The sequence below is a fragment of the Prionailurus bengalensis genome, chromosome C1 (genome assembly GCF_016509475.1).
Source record: "Prionailurus bengalensis isolate Pbe53 chromosome C1, Fcat_Pben_1.1_paternal_pri, whole genome shotgun sequence".
Classification (NCBI taxonomy): domain Eukaryota; kingdom Metazoa; phylum Chordata; class Mammalia; order Carnivora; family Felidae; genus Prionailurus; species Prionailurus bengalensis.
The window spans coordinates 84,140,550-84,163,264 of record NC_057345.1 but is presented as its reverse complement, the minus strand read 5'-3'; the positions used below and the strand labels follow the sequence as shown (position 1 = coordinate 84,163,264).

At 36.8% G+C, this 22,715-nt stretch overlaps 1 pseudogene; it reads right to left on the bottom strand.

Annotated features, from left to right (window-relative positions):
- Positions 1-19,148: 19,148 nt before the first annotated feature.
- Positions 19,149-21,326, bottom strand: LOC122479430 (annotated as a pseudogene).
- Positions 21,327-22,715: the final 1,389 nt, after the last annotated feature.

The window sequence follows — 22,715 nt, the reverse complement described above, 5'->3', positions numbered from 1 at the left end:
GGTGAAAAAAATTATCAAATAATATACATATAAATGATATATAAGTTTAGAAAGATTTACATCAAATATGGAAAATTACCAAGGACAACAAAATTATGAATGACATCCTTCTGTTCATTTAGTAGTAGTTTTAGCTATTTAAAATGAATTTACTAATGAAAAAATATTTTTTAAAAGAATTTACAGTTTCCTTAAGGACTTACATTCATTAGCCAACACAAATATCAAGGTCTTCATAGTCAAGTATAGTGTTATCTGAATAGTTGTATAGTTACCTTCATCATTTTTTGGTTCCTTTTTTTTTTTTTTGGAAGAGTACTTTGGAAAAACACAATTGTTTAAAGCAGAGAAATAAACCTCTAACAAAGAAATTTCTGACTCCTTGACCATGATTTGGGGAGAATCTTTGGAAGGAGCTTCTAGGAACTTCTCCAAAGATCTTTCTTATAGCCCAATCTGAATCTAGTCTTATCCAACGTTTAAGCTTCATGGAGAAGAAAATTTGAAGCAAAGCTTTGGAAGTTTTTTTATAGGAAGATGAGTTGGTCATTGAATGCAGGTGGTAGAGTTGGAGGCTTTTTCAGACAAGACATATTGCAGACTCAAAATCAGACTTGGTTCTTTTAGCCATAAAAGATCACTCTGCTTTTTAGCAAGCACAACAATCTAAATTTTTATAATTCTTTTGTCCTTTAATTTACTCACTCTGTAACAACTACAGAAGGATAAAGAAATTATTATATTACTAGTTGGCATCAGCTCTATAATTAGGGTAAGATTTGCCATAATTAGAACACTTTGATAAAAGTGTGGAAGAAAACAATGAAGAAAGAGGAATATGGATTTAAGGGAATTTAATATCTCATGTGGTGGGATGGTAACTGGGTTAAGAAGAAATAATTCTATGTACTGCCAGATTTGAAAAAGAAGTCATATATTCAGTTCTAATTCTGTAAGGTGTGGAGTACAAAGGTTTATAAGCTGCAAGCCCTACCCCAAAGTAGTATCTGGTCATCACAACCTATAATTCAATATGTAAGGTGTTCATCAAATTGCAGTAAGTTACTGGAAACATTAAAAACCTAATAACAAATGGATTTTTGTGTGAAAAATTAGAAAGCTGTATCATCCCAGAAAACATGCACCTGCCTCTATAGTTGCCATTATGTTGAGGAATAACAGAGCACGAAGCCTAGTGACAAGCATGTGTCAAATAACACAGCCCTCTGAAGTGTAGAAAACCATGGATTTTTCCAGTACATACTGTTCCTAATCAAACAGATTCTCTCCAGGTCTCTGTACTTCAGGAGATTTGGGTCATATTACACAGTTTGTAGTCATTTGTTTTGTCCCAGATTTGTTTAAATCTGTGTGTACTATAAAATTATTTGTATTTAAATCAATATAAACTAATTTGCTTTTAAAACTTTATTCTGAGCAATAAAGATCCATGAAATCATGACTTTGATGTACAAATTGCATGTCCTAATACAATAAAAATAAACATGAGTATTAAAAGAAAAAATGTTCCTCAGCATGTCATCTAAAAAGCTGTATCACACCCCTTCCAGTAGCAAAACAGCAGAGACTCTAAGATGGAGAACCCTTGAGTCACACTTCCTGTGTCCAGATTCCAGCTCTTCCATGATTCATAGCTGTGTGACTGTGGACAATCCGTCTGTGCCTCAGTTTCCTCCACTATACTTTCTAGGTTTTTCATGAAAAATAAATTATTAGTAGAGTAACAAGTATTTATGAATGCTAGCTGGTATCAGCTACTATTATACCACAAATTGGGGGTCTTCCAGGGACTGAGAACAACCAATACTCTCCCACAGGGGTAATATCTATTTACAACCAAGAAGATAATGCCCTAAAAAGATCTGGGTTCTTTGACATATTCAATGAGTGTGTGAGAGCCTGTCATCCGCAAGACCCCATACTAGAAAGAAATGTACTTCAGCACTGCTCCAGGAGGCACAAGTCTTGATAGTGAGGTCACTGAGAGCACACACACCTTTGTCTGACTGTATCTAATGAAATGAGAGATGGTTCAAGATGTCCAGGGGTTTGTTTCTTTGCAAGAGGTCACCAAACAGAAAGCTTCCTGTTTTCTTACTGACTTAAAAAGGAGAAAACACAAAGTTCACAGCTTAACAAAATGACCTATGAGAACTCACTCAGAAGCTGACTTGTACAAAGAGGAAGACCTAAAATGCCAATCTTCTTCTTTATATCACCTTTTTTTGTTTACTTCTGCATTCACAGTTGTAGCTGCTGGTGTAAATGCAGCATATTTCCTGCCTAAGGCCAAACTTCCAATGTGTTTGTGTTTGTAAACATTGATTCACGGAGTCATTCAGACTCCAAAGTATAATTTTCTGAGTTTGAAAGTCAGGGTTTAGACAAAATAAAATGTAATCTCAAATCTCATTTGTATTTGAAAGTAATTGTATAGACCACGCATGTGACTATATATTCAAGCCTTTGGAAAAAGAGGCTAACTAGTTAGGTGAAGCCTTAGGTACAAAATCTATTTCCAGTTTATCATCACTATTTGTTCACAGCATTCCTGATTTTTAATAAGCATAGAGGAAAACACACACGCAAAAAACCACTAAGCCATAGTTCTCTAGCAAACTTGAGGAAGGGTGGGAGCAGCCAGCCTCTCATTACACAGCTATTTCCCAACAGGCTCTTCAAGTCCACAGAAGGTATAACAGAATTTGAATGCACTGTGTACCATGTTTCTCTTCACTAAATCATTTTGCCTATTCTATAATATCTAGTAGCAATCTGCTTTTTAAAACACTATTCCAAATAGCTGAATTAAGAAGTAAGTACTCATCTTGAGGCACTCATCTTGGAGCACCAGCTCAGTCGGTTGAGCATCTGACTCTTGGTCTCAACTCAGGTCATGTTCTTACGGTTGCTGGGTTGGAGCCCCATGTCAGGTTCTGAGCTGACAGCATGGAGCCTGCTTGGGATATTCTCTCTCTCTCTCTGACCCTCTCTCACTCTCCCTCTTTCAAAAATAGAGAGGGGCGCCTGGGTGGCGCAGTCGGTTAAGCGTCCGACTTCAGCCAGGTCACGATCTCGCAGTCCGGGAGTTCGAGCCCCGCGTCAGGCTCTGGGCTGATGGCTCAGAGCCTGGAGCCTGTTTCCGATTCTGTGTCTCCCTCTCTCTCTGCCCCTCCCCTGTTCATGCTCTGTCTCTCTCTGTCCCAAAAATAAATAAACGTTGAAAAAAAATTAAAAAAAAAAAACAAAAATAGAGAAATAAATTTTTAAAAAGTAGTACTCATCTTGGCTACTTTGGGATATAGAAATATGAATTTTTCCTTTTCTGTGGGACTACAATATGGTATAATAATTACCATACATACATATATACATATAATTACACATTACATATATAATATATATAATACGAACACCATGCCATGACTTAAAAGACTCTGAAAGATGGGGCATGTTCTGACTCCTCTTATCTCATCTTGTACCCCTCTCCTCTTTACCCCTTGCCTTCCAGTCTTTAGGAATCGCTTCAAAAATCACCAGCCCTCTTTCTGGCATTTCAAGGACTTCCATACATACTGTTCCATTACTGTTCTATCTATCTGGAAGACAGATGCCCCTGCCACATTCTGTACCTGGCTAGTTCCAACACATTTTTGTCCAGAACCTAGTTTCAATAGCAGTTCATTCATTCATAAATTCATTCATTTGTTCATTCAAGCAATAGGTGCACTGAACACATGCTAAGTTCAAGAACTCTGTTAAATGTATGTGAGCATAAGAAATGAGGTCTGCACTTTCATGGAGCTTGTAATCCAGTGAGAAAGAAAAGCAATGGATAATTACATATGATCACATGTAACACAAATTACAACTGGTTTTAAGGTACACAAGAGGGAAACTCTATGAGAGAGAAATTTTTTTAAAGAAAGATCTATTTTACATGAGCCTGGAAAGAATTGGGGGAGGAACTTCAGGAAGTCTTCTGAAAAGTGATGGTTTGGTTGAGTCCTGAAAATTAAGCTGGACAAATGACAGTGGGAAGAGCTTTCCAGGTATAGGAAATAGTGCAAAGACCCTGACCTCCTTTGTAAGACCAGCTCCACACTTTATGTTCTCTGCATTGTATTGTTTTATAACATTAATCACAAGAGTAATTAAAGAATTATTTGTCAAATACTTGCCTCTTCCATTAGACTGTAACACACTGCCTTGTTCTCTGCTGTAGCTCAAGCACTAAGCACAGTGAGGGCTTGATCCATGGTGGGTACAGAACAACCATCTGCCAATGAATTGCTGGATAAAGTAAACAATGTTTCTTGGCTGAGAGGTCAGGATGGGAGGTGTTGCACTGTTACTTTTAATCAACATTGAAGCCCTACTCAAATATGTGCAATGCAATTAGTTCTACTCTGCTCATTAAGAAAAAGAAAGAAAAAAAAAAGACTATACAGTATGCATGTTGGGGGTGAGGGTGGGCATTAAACTGAAGGGGAAAGGGCAGAAGTGGAAATACTGACTCATTCTAAATTCACGTATCATTTCTGGTAACAAAACCCACAATTTTGGGGGCGCCTGAGTGGCTCAGTTGGTTGAGCGTCTGACTTCAGCTCAGGTCATGATCTCGCGATCTGTGTTTCGAGCCCCACTTCAGGCCCTGTGCTGACAGCTCAGAGCATGGAGTCTGCTTTGGATTCTGTATCTCGCTCTCTCTCTGCCCCTCCCCTGCTCGCACTCTGTCTCTCAACAATAAATATTTAAAAAAAAGTTTTTTTAAACACACAATTTGTGTCGTTATTTCCATACAGCACAATATTCTTCTGGCACATAGTAGACACTCAAGTATTTGTACAAAGAATGGTAATAAATGAATTAACAGAAAACACTGTTAAAGTTATGTTCAATTATTCCAATTCATTTATTCATCAGCATCCATTGAAATCTTTATGTACATGGAGTTCTGCTGGGTGCTTGGAATACACAGGTAGATCACAAAGAGCTAACAGTACCTAAGAGAAGGAAAATCAAGATTAACAAAAGCGGTGAGATAAGTGCTGAGAAAGCTGTAACTGTAACCTATTATGTGAGTTGGAAATGGGGAGAAAAGCAGGACAGTTAGCAAAGTCCAGGGTGGGTAGCTGACAGTTTTTTCAAGAAAGGGTGATAGTTGCTATGCCGCATAGGACCAGCAGGAATTACCCAGCTATGCAAACAAGAGAACAGCATCCATCTCAGCTATTTAGAATTTCAGCCATCCATAATAAAGACTAAATCACTTGGCACGTCCACTTTTCCAGCCATATGGGAATTGTCTCCCCAAAATAATATGTGCTGTTGAATTTTTCGGCAAAGTTATTTCATACTGACTTAGATTAATGAATAATCTACATTACAACTGAAGATGAGAGGTTTAACCCATTTGATACATAATTAAAGGATATGAATTGAGTATAGAAATGTATTCCTTAAAAAGAAGGTCATTTTTTGGTTTTGTTTACATCCTCAGTGATCTGCACTTTCTTTTAGACCTGAATGGATTCAGGGAGGAGTTTTTTTCATGGAAGAACATTTCCAAGACAACAACAGTAGCCTGAAATTTACTCATGATGCTAAAATTGTGGCGAATGTGGCAGAAATGATTCAATGTGACTGAGACCTGTTTGTTGTGAATTGCTAATTAGTATAATTATTAACATTCAGAGAAATGCAAAGCAGGAAATTTTCAGTCTTGACTGCTTATCACTCACATGACAGAACTAAATTAAAATAAAATAACACAGCCACAGAATAAGTAACAAAATGTTCTATAAAATTTCTCAGGAAAAAATGTATTAGAGAACTATAGAAGTTATTCAGCAATGCAGATTGTCATTTTATTCCATTTCTATAAAATATTTTTTTAGAAATTTCAGAGATAGTGCTTTGTAAAAAGGAATATCTACAAAGACTGTATATTCAATTCGCTCCAGATCACAGTGCCAGAACATATCTTCAATATATGGTCTTGCTACCAGCCCCCAAATATCCTTTATCAAATATAATGTTGAATCTCCTTTATTGCTCACACAAAAGCTGAGAATTGTATTCCAAAGGAATCAATACATATTCTAAGCAGAAGAAAATTCATGGAAATACTCAGGCATGTTGGAGACTATAAAGAATTTTTACTTATGCCTATTGGAAAAGAAAGAAAAAGGGAAAAAGCACAGTTATAAAAAAATCCTCACACAAATACTTTGAAATTGGTTTCTATCTGAGATTCAATTCAAAATTACTAACTAAAATTAATACTTATTCTTGAGCCGGGAGTTGAATCAAACCCGAAACAGAAGTCTGATTTGGAGTAGTTTTAACTTAAATCAAAAAGTAAATTCAAATAAGTATTTTTCTATTTTGTTGAAATTCTTTTTGAACTAAATCCAAGAAAAGAATTACTTAGGTTCAAAAAGCAGCAGCTAATGAGGTTGACACCATCCACATCATATCTATGTGGCTATGAAAATAGATATGAGATTTTAGAAAATTATAGCCTTCACAGTATAAGAGATGGTGAGACATATAAAAATGAGCTGATATGACTCTCTAAAATGCCTTTGACCCATCATGTACATATATAGTATGAATTTTAATATCTCAGCATTCATCTAGGGCACATTCATAAAAACACAGCTTTTGGAAATACTGACTAAAGCTTCATCTCTGGTATATATAGCTAAACAGCATATGTATGCATATTAATTATACATTTTAAAGTTGATAAGGCCCTACTTCATTTATTTACTCATTTATTCAACACTGATTGAGTAGCTCTGATATATGCCATACTGTGCTTAGTTCCAGAAACACAAAAGAATGAGATGGAGCTGATTCCTGCATTCAAGGAATTTTGATGTAGGAAACACTCAGCATCCATTCTTCTGATAATCAAATGGTTAAATGTTCTAGTTAATATGGGTCAGACAATAATAGACTAATTACTTGGACTATCTCATTTATTTTTTCATTCTTGGGCTTCACAACTATAGGCCAACATAAAGGGCATGGAGAATGTTCAGATGATAATTACAATTGGAAAACAGAACTTCTGCACAATCATAAAAGATCAAGAAACCTCTAGGTTTGAGTAAAGAAATATTATTAATAATAGCTCCATTGAAATGAAACAACCATCAGAGAAAATGAAACAACCATACCTCTATGAGGTATGCATTGAAGAATTTAGGTACAGCCATGAACAAAGAAGATAAATATAGAAGATAAACCCTAATAGAAATAATTCCTTTAGCTACATCTACCTAAAGGTTATATCATTTTGTCAGAAGTGAAAGTTAAAAGCAAACCATTGATTTAAATTTGTTATAAACTGCCATACAATAGTATGTACAGTTCTCTGTAGTAGGGCTTCATCCATTCTCAATTAAACATCTCTAGTCTCTTTATAAAATCCCCAAATTTAACAAACATGTCAGGTGTTACTGCAAACAAATGCCTGGCTCCCATTTAATCACTGTTTTAAAGCTTCCAGAGCAAGACTTTCTTATTACAGACTGATGCAGTAATGGGAGTGTTTTTGTGTGGGCACAACACATTATTTATAAATGCTTGTCTTACAACTTTGGTATTATCTAGCATCTTACTCAGTTTTGCTCATGATTTCCCTGAAAGATATATTCTCTGATCAGTAAACTGCCTAACTTACCCATGCATGGCACCCCAGGCAAAGAGGTAAGCTGTGAACACTCCCAAAGAGTCCAACAATGTTTATAGATACATTGTAGGTTTTTTACACATTCTTACTTCAATAGCATCTCTACTCAGCTTTGTTCAACCTCTACCCATTTCACTGGTTTTCATATCTGTCGTTGTTCAATTTAATCTGAATCTCTTGGTTGTCATCGTGCATAGGCTAATGTAACCTTTCCTTTATTGTTACCCCATACAACATGGAGAGAGCTGTCATCAACTTTTAATCCTTGCACCTAAGAAACGAGACGGTGGGAGGAAAGACTGAGATCTGTGAGGGTTGGTTCCTCCTAGATAATTAACTGGAAAAAAAAATCCTATATGCACCCTGTGATGATTTCCTTAACATGTGATTTGGTTTTTTCCTTATTCTTTTTTATTCTTGATGTTTTAAAACTTCACTTTTCTGGGGGGAAAACTATCCTTTATACTTTTTACTATTTTTCATCTTTTTTGTCATTGTACGTACCTTCTTCGTAATTTCTTCCTAATGATTGTGCAGTTGAGTAATGCTGTCCTCTGGCTGTACTATGCTACTGCTGAGCTGATCCATTGATTTCTTCATTTTGGTCATTGTATTTTTGTTTCTGGAATTTCTATTTGGGTCTTTTTCAAGTCTGTTATTTTAGTCTATATAGTTTCCATTTCCTGACAGTACTTTTTTTTTTTCTGTCAGAATGTTCAAACATGGATTTCTATAACTCTTAATCTCAAGCTTTATCATTTCAATCTGTATTTTATATTATAATATGTCAAGTTTTTAACATATGTGTGGTGTTTTCTTGGTCTTTTAAGTCTTTGATTTTCATACATGATGTCTTGCTCTTTATATGCCTCCTCTACTTCGACAAGTACTAATGTCTGAAAGGTACAATCCTAGCAGGAAAAACAGCAGATTTCTTTTTGGAAACAATGCAAACCAGAAGACTGTGGACCGACATCTTCAAAGTAATGAAAGAAAAAAAAAGTTAAATTAGCAAAAATACCTTCCAAATACTAAAGCAAAATAAAACACTATCAGATATACAAAGCCAAAATAACTAATCACCAGCAAACCTCTAATATAAAAATGTCAAAAAGAATCCTGCAAGCAGAAGAAAAGATAATACCAGATGTAAATATGAATCTTCACAAGAGCTGAAGAGCACTCAAAATGGAAATAAGTGCATAAATTTTTAATTTTTAAATTTAAAAATCTCTTTAAAATATAATTGAATACTGAAACAAAAACAATAACAATAAATTGTAGGGCTTAGAATACCTGTAAAAGAAAAATCGATAACATCAACAGAACAAAAACTGAGAGTAGATAAATAATCACAAAGTGCCTACTTAGCATGTAGTTTTATATGATATGTGTAAAGATAGGTTATGTACTCAAAGATGTATACTATATACCATTAAAAGAACTAAAAAATATTTCTAGCAAATAAGCAAATATAAGAGATCAAACAGTCATAAAAATTTTTTTAAAAAGTACTCGATTCAAGAGAAATCAAACAAGAAGAAAAGAAGAACAAAGGACAAATGTGACAAACAGAAAAAAACAATTAAGATGTCATATTTAAACCCAACCATATTTATAAAAAACATTAAATATCAATGGTCAAAACACCCAGTTAAAATAAAAATTTGCCAGACTGGATTAAAGGAAAGACTCAACTTAATGATGCCTACAAAAAACAAACAAACAGCAACAACAACAAAAACCACTCTAAGAGTAAAGAAACAGATTAAAAGTAAAATGATGGGAAAGATGTACTTTGACAACCCTAATCCAAAGAAAGATAGAGTGACTATACTAATACCAAAAAAATAGGTTTCAAAGCAAAATATATAATTAGGGATAAAAAAGGATCATTTCATAACCAGGAAGGGGTCAATTCTTCAAGACAGCATAGCAATTCTACGAGTTTCTGCAACTAATAACAAAGCTTCATCAGTTGTACCTGAAGTACAAACTGATGCAACTACCCAAGGAGAAGTAGATAAATCCAATCAAAGTCAAAGATTTCAATAAACTTCTCTCAACATCTGATAGAAAAAAGAAGCCCAAAAATCTGTAAGGATATATAAGATTTGAATAAGACTATCAACCCACTTGGCCTAATTGGTATTTCTAGAACTCTGTCTAATAATGGCAGAATACATATTTTTTCAAGCACAAATGGAGCATTTGTCAATTAATAATTTGAGAGTTTAGTAAGTTGTGTGGATATATGATCAATAGATAAAAATGTGTTTATATACACCAAGCATACATTTTAAGATAATGATTTTTTTAATAATACTTACAAATATATAGGAAGAAGTATAAATGAATAACAAAAATTTTATATAAGCTATCCAGAAAAAATATAACATTTATGAAAAATCATTATAGAATGCCTAATAGATACGAGATACATGAAAAGGATAATTCTGTATTTCAAAATTTCAGGGTTTCCCAAATAATTATTTCAAATAAACTGTAATCAAAACCCAAGTAGATTTTTTTCAAGGAACTGGACCAACTGATACTAAAATTTATATAGAAGGGAAAAAGTAACAGGATAATGAGGAGAGTCCTAGTAACAAATAGGGTGAAGACAACTTTCCTCTTCATTTATAAACTTATTATACAGCCATAGTAATTAAAATTATCTAGTATTGATAATGCAGTAGTAGAAAATTTCACTACTGCTACAGTTTATAGAGTCCAGGAACAGATCCACACACATAAGCAAACTTAATATATAAGAAAGCTGATATGGCACATTACAGGGAAATAAATAAGCCTGGAATATAGGATAATCATAAGAAAGGGCTGAAATAGAATTGCTGCTTTGTATCAAATACAGAAAATCAATTCACAATAGGTTAAAAACTTAAATATTGAAGACAAAATTTTTGGCAGGATGCAGAAGCATTAAATGAGAATATTAATAAATTTGAGAAGTAAAAAAATAAATAGATTTGCAAAAGCCTTGTTAAAGAAAGGATGTAAATAAAGGAAACTTCTCACAGTGAAATTCCAAGTTAATGCAATCACCATAAAACAATTTAGTGCTATGTCACTATCTCAATATTCACATAACTTACAATCCAGAAATTCCACTGCTAGGAACTTTTATACATGTGCATTTGGATACAGGTACAAAAATTTTCATATTTGTGAAGCTGGAAACAAGTCAAATAAATGTTCATCCACAGAAGGCACAGAAAAACTGCTATATTCCTGCCTTAGAATATCATACAATCAAAAAAAAATCACAAACTACAGCTACATGTAACAACATGGATGAATCAAGGAAAACACTAACCAAATCTCCTAATATCACATAACAAACTAAACAATGTACCATTCTAATTTTTAAGTAGTGTTCACATATTTTCACATCTGCATCATAACCTACATCTGTTTTTATATACATTCTTTCATATATTCCAAATATTAAAAATAAAACTTGTTAAAATCTACTCTCTTCATTTAAAAAAATTTTTTTTTCAACGTTTATTTTTATTTCCGGGACAGAGAGAGACAGAGCACGAACAGGGGAGGGGCAGAGAGAGAGGGAGACACAGAATCGGAAACAGGCTCCAGGCTCCAAGCCATCAGCCCAGAGCCCGACGCGGGGCTCGAACTCACGGACCGCGAGATCGTGACCTGGCCAAAGCCGGACGCTCAACCGACTGCGCCACCCAGGCGCCCCTACTCTCTTCATTTTAAAATGATATTCAGATTTGGGGCACCTCGTGGCTCAGTCGGTTGAGTGTCTAACTTCGGCTCAGGTCATGATCTCACAGTTTGTGAGTTCGAACCCCGCATTAGGCTCTGTGCCGATGGCTCGGAGCCTGGAGCCTGCTTCAGATTCTGTGTCTCCCTCTGTCTCTGCCCTTCCCCCACTTGCACTCTGTGTGTGTATCTCTCTTCAATTCAAAAATAAAAAACATTTAAAAAATTAAAAAAAATAAAATAAAATGATACTCAGATTCAAAAGCGCTGATTGTTTACCCCAGCATCACTTCTGCAGTCAAAATTGATCAGTGTCATCTACCTGCAGTAACCTTCCATTTTTCTGCTCTTCACTGAACCAACCTCATCCTATTATCATTCTCCATATAGTATAAGCCATAAAAAATAGAAGTTGCATTTAAGTAGGTGTTGCACATTCGGAGAGGATTACTTTCTAAATGCTTCTTGTTATTTTACTGTTAATATATCCCCAAACCAAGTGAGTTGTTTGAATAGGAGTACTCTTGCTGACTCATTTTAAGCACACAGTCAAAGCAATAATGCCTAGCAATTTAGTTCCCATATGTATAACTTCCTTTTATCACATTATTTAGTACAGAGCATTTATTTCTATCTTTTGGGGATCACATAGCTAATTCGTGAAAATCACCTTGAATCATATGCCTATCTCCAAGTGACTAACAACTTTATTCAAATTAAAGTAGATCTACCTGAACTAAACTGTCTGATCAATATACAGCAGAGAGAGCATCTGGAATTACAGGCTCTCATCCTGGTTCTGTCACTAACATGCAACAGATTCTTATTCAAATTAATCTCATACTCCAATTCTCAGTGTTGTCGTCTGTCAATAGAAATGTTGGTGTACTTCTCCCTTAGGTAAACTGCTTAATTCTGTTTCTAAAATAGTACAAATTGCTTATGAGTTTTTTTGTAAAACTGAAAACATCTTTATAAGATACAAGGAATAGTATCTGATACTTAGAAATTATTAGCAGGATTGGTAGCCCGGCAAGATGGCGGCTTAGGAGGACGCAGGGCTCACCGCACGTCCTGCTGATCACTTAGATTCCATCTACACCTGCCTAAATAACCCAGAAAACCGCCAGAGGATTAGCAGAACGGAGTCCCCGGAGCCAAACGCAGACGAGAGGCCCACGGAAGAGGGGCCCCTCCTGAAGTGGATCACCTAAGGAGAAGCGATCTAAGCCTGCCCCTCCTGCCCCCGAGCACCTTGCCTACCCAGCCCAGCTAATACGCCAGATCCCCAGCATCACAAGCCTGGCAGGGTGCAAGTAGCCCAGACGAGCCACACCACCCCACAGTGAATCCCGCCCCTAGGAGAGGGGAAGAGAAGGCACACACCAGTCTGACTGTGGCCCCAGCGGTGGGCTGGGGGCAGACATCAGGTCTGACTGCGGCCCCGCCCACCAACTCCAGGTATACACCACAGCACAGGGGAAGTGCCCTGCAGGTCCTCACCACGCCAGGGACTATCCAAAATGACCAAGCGGAAGAATTCCCCTCAGAAGAATCTGCAGGAAATAACAACAGCTAATGAGCTGATCAAAAAGGATTTAAATAATATAACAGAAAGTGAATTTAGAATAATAGTCATAAAATTAATCGCTGGGCTTGAAAACAGTATACAGGACAGCAGAGAATCTCTTGCTACAGAGATCAAGGGACTAAGGAACAGTCACGAGGAGCTGAAAAACGCTTTAAACGAAATGCATAACAAAATGGAAACCACCACAGCTCGGCTTGAAGAGGCAGAGGAGAGAACTAGGTGAACTAGAAGATAAAGTTATGGAAAAAGAGGAAGCTGAGAAAAAGAGAGATAAAAAAATCCAGGAGTATGAGGGGAAAATTAGAGAACTAAGTGATACACTAAAAAGAAATAATATACGCATAATTGGTATCCCAGAGGAGGAAGAGAGAGGGAAAGGTGCTGAAGGGGTACTTGAAGAAATTATAGCTGAGAACTTCCCTGAACTGGGGAAGGAAAAAGGCATTGAAATCCAAGAGGCACAGAGAACTCCCTTCAGACGTAACTTGAATCGATCTTCTGCACGACATATCATAGTGAAACTGGCAAAATACAAGGATAAAGAGAAAATTCTGAAAGCAGCAAGGGGTAAACGTGCCCTCACATATAAAGGGAGACCTATAAGACTCGTGACTGATCTCTCTTTTGAAACTTGGCAGGCCAGAAAGGATTGGCACGAGATTTTCAGGGTGCTAGACAGAAAAAATATGCAGCCAAGAATCCTTTATCCAGCAAGTCTGTCATTTCGAATAGAAGGAGAGATAAAGGTCTTCCCAAACAAACAAAAACTGAAGGAATTTGTCACCACTAAACCAGCCCTACAAGAGATCCTAAGGGGGACCCTGTGAGACAAAGTCCCAGAGACATCACTACAAGCATAAAACATACAGACATCACAATGACTCTAAACCCGTATCTTTCTGTAATAACACTGAATGTAAATGGATTAAATGCGCCAACCAAAAGACATAGGGTATCAGAATGGATAAAAAAACAAGACCCATCTATTTGCTGTCTACAAGAGACTCATTTTAGACCTGAGGACACCTTTAGATTGAGAGTGAGGGGATGGAGAACTATTTATCATGCGACTGGAAGCCAAAAGAAAGCTGGAGTAGCCATACTTATAGCAGACAAACTAGACTTTAAATTAAAGGCTGTAACAAGAGATGAAGAAGGACATTATATAATAGTTACAGGGTCTATCCATCAGGAAGAGCTAACAATTATCAATGTCTATGCACCGAATACCGGAGCCCCCAAATACATAAAACAATTACTCATAAACATAAGCAACCTTATTGATAAGAATGTGGTAATTGCAGGGGACTTTAACACCCCACTTACAGAAATGGATAGATCATCTAGACACACGATCAATAAAGAAACAAGGGCCCTGAATGAGACATTGGATCAGATGGACTTGATAGATATATTTAGAACTCTGCATCCCAAAGCAACAGAATATACTTTCTTCTCGAGTGCACATGGAACATTCTCCAAGATAGATCATATACTGGGTCACAAAACAGCCCTTCATAAGTTTACAAGAATTGAAATTATACCATGCTTACTTTCAGACCACAATGCTATGAAGCTTGAAATCAACCACAGAAAAAAGTCTGGAAAACCTCCAAAAGCATGGAGGTTAAAGAACACCCTACTAACGAATGAGTGGGTCAACCAGGCAATTAGAGAAGAAATTAAAAAATATATGGAAACAAACGAAAATGAAAATACAACAATCCAAACGCTTTGGGACGCAGCGAAGGCAGTCCTGAGAGGAAAATACATTGCAATCCAGGCCTATCTCAAGAAACAAGAAAAATCCCAAATACAAAATCTAACAGCACACCTAAAGGAACTAGAAGCAGAACAGCAAAGGCAGCCTAAGCCCAGCAGAAGAAGAGAAATAATAAAGATCAGAGCAGAAATAAACAATATAGAATCTAAAAAAACTGTAGAGCAGATCAACGAAACCAAGAGTTGGTTTTTTGAAAAAATAAACAAAATTGACAAACCTCTAGCCAGGCTTCTCAAAAAGAAAAGGGAGATGACCCAAATAGATAAAATCATGAATGAAAATGGGATTATTACAACCAATCCCTCAGAGATACAAACAATTATCAGGGAATACTATGAAAAATTATATGCCAACAAATTGGACAACCTGGAAGAAATGGACAAATTCCTGAACACCCACACACTTCCAAAAGTCAATCAGGAGGAAATAGAAAGCTTGAACAGACCCATAACCAGTGAAGAAATTGAATCGGTTATCAAAAATCTCCCAACAAATAAGAGTCCAGGACCAGATGGCTTCCCAGGGGAGTTCTACCAGACGTTTAAAGCAGAGATAATACCTATCCTTCTCAAGCTATTCCAAGAAATAGAAAGGGAAGGAAAACTTCCAGACTCATTCTATGAAGCCAGTATTACTTTGATTCCTAAACCAGACAGAGACCCAGTAAAAAAAGAGAACTACAGGCCAATATCCCTGATGAATATGGATGCAAAAATTCTCAATAAGATACTAGCAAATCGAATTCAACGGCATATAAAAAGAATTATTCACCATGATCAAGTGGGATTCATTCCTGGGATGCAGGGCTGGTTCAACATTCGCAAATCAATTAACGTGATACATCACATTAACAAAAAAAAAGAGAAGAACCATATGATCCTGTCAATCGATGCAGAAAAGGCCTTCGACAAAATCCAGCACCCTTTCTTAATAAAAACCCTTGAGAAAGTCGGGATAGAAGGAACATACTTAAAGATCATAAAAGCCATTTATGAAAAGCCCACAGCTAACATCATCCTCAACGGGGAAAAACTGAGAGCTTTTTCCCTGAGATCAGGAACACGACAAGGATGCCCACTCTCACCGCTGCTGTTTAACATAGTGCTGGAAGTTCTAGCATCAGCAATCAGACAACAAAAGGAAATCAAAGGCATCAAAATTGGCAAAGATGAAGTCAAGCTTTCGCTTTTTGCAGATGACATGATATTATACATGGAAAATCCGATAGACTCCACCACAAGTCTGCTAGAACTGATACAGGAATTCAGCAAAGTTGCAGGATACAAAATCAATGTACAGAAATCAGTTGCATTCTTATACACTAACAATGAAGCAACAGAAAGACAAATAAAGAAACTGATCCCATTCACAATTGCACCAAGAAGCATAAAATACCTAGGAATAAATCTAACCAAAGATGTAAAGGATCTGTATGCTGAAAACTATAGAAAGCTTATGAAGGAAATTGAAGAAGATATAAAGAAATGGAAAGACATTCCCTGCTCATGGATTGGAAGAATAAATATTGTCAAAATGTCAATACTACCCAAAGCTATCTACACATTCAATGCAATCCCAATCAAAATTGCACCAGCATTCTTCTCGAAACTAGAACAAGCCATCCTAAAATTCATATGGAACCACAAAAGGCCCCGAATAGCCAAAGGAATTTTGAAGAAGAAGACCAAAGCAGGAGGCATCACAATCCCAGACTTTAGCCTCTACTACAAAGCTGTCATCATCAAGACAGCATGGTATTGGCACCAAAACAGACACATAGACCAATGGAATAGAATAGAAACCCCAGAACTAGACCCACAAACGTATGGCCAACTCATCTTTGACAAAGCAGGAAAGAACATCCAATGGAAAAAAGACAGCCTCTTTAACAAATGGTGCTGGGAGAACTGGACAGCAACATGCAGAAGGTTGAAACTAGACCACTTTCTCACACCATTCACAAAAATAAACTCAAAATGGATAAAGGACCTAAATGTGAGACAGGAAACCATCAAAACCTTAGAGGAGAAAGCAGGAAAAAACCTCTCTGACCTCAGCCGTAGCAATCTCTTACTCGACACGTCCCCAAAGGCAAGGGAATTAAAAGCAAAAGTGAATTACTGGGATCTTATGAAGATAAAAAGCTTCTGCACAGCAAAGGAAACAACCAACAAAACTAAAAGGCAACCAACGGAATGGGAAAAGATATTCGCAAATGACATATCAGACAAAGGGCTAGTATCCAAAATCTATAAAGAGCTCACCAAACTCCACACCCGAAAAACAAATAACCCAGTGAAGAAATGGGCAGAAAACATGAATAGACACTTCTCTAAAGAAGACATCCGGATGGCCAACAGGCACATGAAAAGATGTTCAGCGTCGCTCCTTATCAGGGAAATACAAATCAAAACCACACTCAGGTATCACCTCACGCCAGTCAGAGTGGCCAAAATGAATAAATCAGGAGACTATAGATGCTGGAGAGGATGTGGAGAAACGGGAACCCTCTTGCACTGTTGGTGGGAATGCAAATTGGTGCAGCCGCTCTGGAAAGCAGTGTGGAGGTTCCTCAGAAAATTAAAAATAGACCTACCCTATGATCCAGCAATAGCACTGCTAGGAATTTATCCAAGGGATACAGGAGTACTGATGCATAGGGCCACTTGTACCCCAATGTTCATAGCAGCACTCTCAACAATAGCCAAATTATGGAAAGAGCCTAAATGTCCATCCACTGATGAATGGATAAAGAAATTGTGGTTTATATACACAATGGAATATTATGTGGCAATGAGAAAAAATGAAATATGGCCTTTTGTAGCAACGTGGATGGAACTGGAGAGTGTGATGTTAAGTGAAATAAGCATACAGAGAAAGACAGATACCCAATGGTTTCACTCTTATGTGGATCCTGAGAAACTTAACAGGAACCCATGGGGGAGGGGAAGGAAAAAAAAAAAAGAGGTTAGAATGGGAGAAAGCCAAAGCATAAGAGACTGTTGAAAACTGAGAACAAACTGAGGGTTGATGGGGGGTGGGAGGGAGGAGAGGGTGGGTGATGGGTATTGAGGAGGGCACCTTTTGGGATGAGCACTGGGTGTTGTATGGAAACCAATTTGTCAATAAATTTCATAAAAAAAAAAAAAAGAAATTATTAGCAGGATTGATACTAAATATTTGGGGTACTTGTCTCCCTCCAAATGCATTCTGTGTACTGTCATATATCCATTACTATCCCCCTCTCTTAATTTTGAATTCCAAAAATCACACGCACGCACACGCACACACGCACGCACACACACACACACAAGAATACATGAAAATGTAAATCTTCTTCTTTTTTAAAATTCTAATCAAAGCTAACTTTAATTTTTTTATCCTCACACCTAAAAGGTTATCTGATGGTTTCTCAATCCTAGCATCGTTACTAGCTTACCAATCTTAAGGTAAATTTTTCTCATTTACCTAATGTTCAATTCCCATCAGTTTTAATATAGACCAGTGTAAATACCATTACTGACTGCTTTGCATGAAATTCAGTATTTTACAGATCCCATGAAGTCATGGGATAGAACTAGGAGTCTCCATCTTTTATGTGAACTTCAATGGTCCTGTGGAGACCAAGGCAATTTTGCTTAGGTTAAGCAGGATTTAGTTTCCTTTGTAAGAGAAACCTCTTGAACAGGTTTATTTAATTCTCCGAAAAATGGTGGCATTCTTTCAAACTATTCTCTCAGAAGCAGTGGTTACATAAATGGAACATCAGATTCAACCTAAAAATATGGGCTTCGTTAACATTATTCTGCATACGATCCTGATAAAAGATTAGGATATTCTTCACATTTCCAAGCAAAATCCAAATTTAAAAGCTTGTTCTTACCAAACCTCTAGAAATAGCCATTTGAGAGTAAACCAGCAGAGCACTACATCGTCCCAATGAAGCTGTAGGTTGCATTACATACACCAACAAATCTACATGGCTAGTTTCTGCATTCCTCTTTTATAGACTTTATTTTACACCATTATACCAAACAGCATTTTAAACACTGGCATATAAACTCCCTAATATGATAAAGCAAGGGCAAAAGGATTTATCTTATTAGACACAAGATACACCATCACTTACAGTCTTCAAACATTATTGCACTTTAAATTTCATGATTTGACAGTGAATTCATGGAACGATCTGCAGACAACTCATTTTAACAGACAAATTAAAGAACACTTTTAAGCAGACATGACTGTCCTAAGTTATTTATTAGGTAAGAATTTTACAAACATTACTTATATTGCTGCTAATGGTGAAGCTGGAAAATATTATGTCTTCTCCATGCTGCATGGTGAGAATCACCAATAGTGTGGTGGAACTTGTGACCCTTTCCAAGGCCATGGCTCTTGTGGCCCGCAGACGCTAGCCCTAGTACTTTCCTGTGCTTGTGGACTGCTTTGCTGATCCACTGGGTGTCAGGATTTCTTCTGATAGCTTTGTGGAATGAATCAATGAGCGTAAACTCAAAGAATATGTATCTGTAATCTTCACCAATCCCGAGCTCTCAGAGCCCACAGTGGCATCCAGCTCACTTCTCTGCAACATACTGAAGGCTTCAGGTAAACTTTAGCTGGTTAGCACCATGATGGACAGGCTTGCCATAGGTAGCACCCTTAGGAACTGGGCGTTTGTGGCCACCACATTGCACAAGAATCCATTAAATGACAAAACTTTTCTTGGCTTTGTACCCCCATCTGTGTGCTTTATCAGGGTGGGATGGGCCAGTGGCCCTGTGGAGAGTGGAGAGTTGGTGGTACTACTACCAGCTCACCCTTTCAGCTGATGGCTACCACCAGAGGTAAAGGAAAGAGCTAAAAGCTAGTTTTTTGTTCAAAAGGAAGCACAGAATCAACAGCATGTGAGGGCACATAAGAAATAGATAGAGAACAATTACATGAAACATAGGAGAAGTCCTCTGATGATCCCAAACTGTGGCCTTCTTATCCTTGGTAAAGATGAGGCAGAGACAGGGAAATAGGACTCTCAGTTTAGTTTTATGATCTAGAAGACAAAGAACATGTGCTTTTCTTCCTATGGAATAGCCAGAAGGACAGAGCAATTATTGTAAAAATCCCCAGCCCTCCTGTGATCCCAGAACAATAGACCAGCAAATGGCTGAATAAGAGGCCTTGGCTAATGTGCCTGAGCCTCACCCCCGTACATGGTAAGCAGGGGAACATGATAATGCTTAGATGGGACTGGCAGACATGCAGAGACCAAAGTAGGGAGAAGGAGTCAGAATCTGACGGCTGAAGGTCATGGCAGGATGGTGAACAGCACATGCCAGCATAAGAAAAGTTTACCGCAGTCAATTATAGAAAACACCAGAGGGTGGCAGTGAGGCAGACATACCCTCCATAATGCCAGGTACACATACATGGGTACCACTGCAGGGGAAGTGGAATGTAAAGAATTTTATTTCACTGAGTCATCATTTCCTTAAAAAGAAAAATTATATTTATCATCAAGACTAAGAATCCCTATATAGAGTGGAAATGTGAAGAGATTTGCTAAGTAAATTTCTACTTATCAATGAAGGATAAAGAATTTTTAAAAGATAAGTTTACATGAATTATTATTATTATTGTTATTGTTATTAATTTTATTTTTATTACTTTTGCCACCAGATCCCTTTTGATTCTCATGTGCCTTGAACAGTTTCAACTAAAAACTCAGCTATTTCGAATCATACAGAATTTACTTGTATTTAGAATACGGAAATTGCAAACAATATCACTCTCACACTAACAACACGAAAACAGCCAGAAAACTACAATATCATAACTCTTTTTGAGTCCATCAAAGAGTTGAGGTTTTATAATCTATGCATTAACTTAGAATCCCACTGTAAGAAGTCCCATTTATCCACATATAAGAAACCTGAATTCCAAAGAAAGACAATCCTCTTCAAAGGGAGACAAGGCAAAAGAAATGCCGTACGTACCGCAGAGAACAGGAGGAGGAAGCAACCACCATACAAACACATGCAAAAGAAGCATCTAAACTTTAACAAGTTGGCAAAAGCCAAGTTCAGGCTAACATCTCATTCTGGAACAACCAGGGGTCAGAATAAAAATACTCTCATCCTGGAGTAAATTCAAAGATTGGTCCTAAGTTCCTATAATGACACAAGCAGAAATCTTCTAGTTCTAAAGGAGAATGTGAAACTTCTGCCCAAGACCAATCACAGACGCAAGGCAGAGTCTGGCTGCTAAAAGGTGGGTTTAAGGGTCAGGAATGTTAAGAGAATGCCACTCCCAATGCCCCAATACAAAGTGCCTATCTAAGCCTGAGGGTGGACTGGGGCATTTACTAACAAGCAAAACCATCTGCTGGTAGGGGAAGAGCAAGAGCATATATATTTATATCTGATAAATATCTGAAGGCTGCACATGGAACACAAACACAGAAATACCACCACCATTACGGCACTCTCTCTATGTACAAGGCGGTAAGTAGCAATTGATTTGGAGCCTGTGTTGAACTGAATGTAATGATAGAACAAACAACTCAAATCTCATCCAATTCCTGACTAGACTGATTCAACCCACCCCCCAAATGAAAGGCCAAAAAGATGTACCCATTGTTATTGCCTACAATAACTACCATTTCCCTCTGTATCTTCTGTTATACCCAGGATGTCTGGAATTCAATAAAAATTGTGAGACACAGAAAGCAAAATTATTGTCAAGAGATGAAGCAATCAAGAGAACCAGACTCAGATGTCAAAACTGTGGAAAAGAGACTTTATAATAACGATGATTATAAATTGAAGTATATAATGAAAAGGAGAACACCACAAATGACTAATGGAAGAATTCCAGCACAGAAATGGAAAATATGTTAAAGATCAAATGAAAATGCTATACATAAAGAACATAATATCAGATATGATGTATTCCTTGGATGGGTTCATCACTAGTTCTAACAAAGACAAGGAATGAATCCATAAACTTAAAGATAGGTCAATAAAAATGATCAAACTTAAAGACAGGAAATAGTTGAGGATACAGAGAGATGTAGAGAATTAGGAGAGGGAAGAGAATGAGAGCACATATATAACAGCATCAAAAGTATTAAATACCCAGGGACTTAATGAGATAATCTAAAAATAAATCTGATAAATGAAGTGTAAGATATGTATACTGAAAACTACAAAATATTAATGAAGAATATGAAAGACCTAAATAAATGGAGAGTTATACAATTTTCTTGGTCAGAAAACTCAGAGAAAAAACAAAGTGTTGGGACTGGGTAGGGGTGTAGATTCAAGAACTGTGGGGAAATACTGAATATTCTAACAGTCTAAGTGAAATTGGAGTCCAAAGGAAAAGAGATATGGCCACATATTTCCTTAAAATGTGTAAAGACATCAACCTACATGTACAAGATCCCAGAGAAACACAAGGAGGATCTATATCTCTATTATTCAAGTTAGAAGTAATTGGAGTGACATCTTTAAAGTACTGAAAGAAAAAAAAGTCAACCCATCATTCTGCATCCAGGAAAAATATTTTACAAAAATTAAAGAAAAATAGATAGTTTTTCCCAGTAACATAAAACTGGAGATAATTCTTTTCCAGCAAAACTGCACTGCAGGAAATGTATTATAAGTTTTATACTATATTTCTGAACTTCTAGATTTACTATACAACTGTAAAGTACTGGCACACAGAACAATGGAACAGAATGGAGAGTACAGAAATAAACTCTTACATATATGCCATTGATTTTTGAACAAAGTTGCCAAGGTAATTCAACAGATAGAGAATAGTCTTTTTAATTGAAACAACTGGACATACATTTAAAAAAA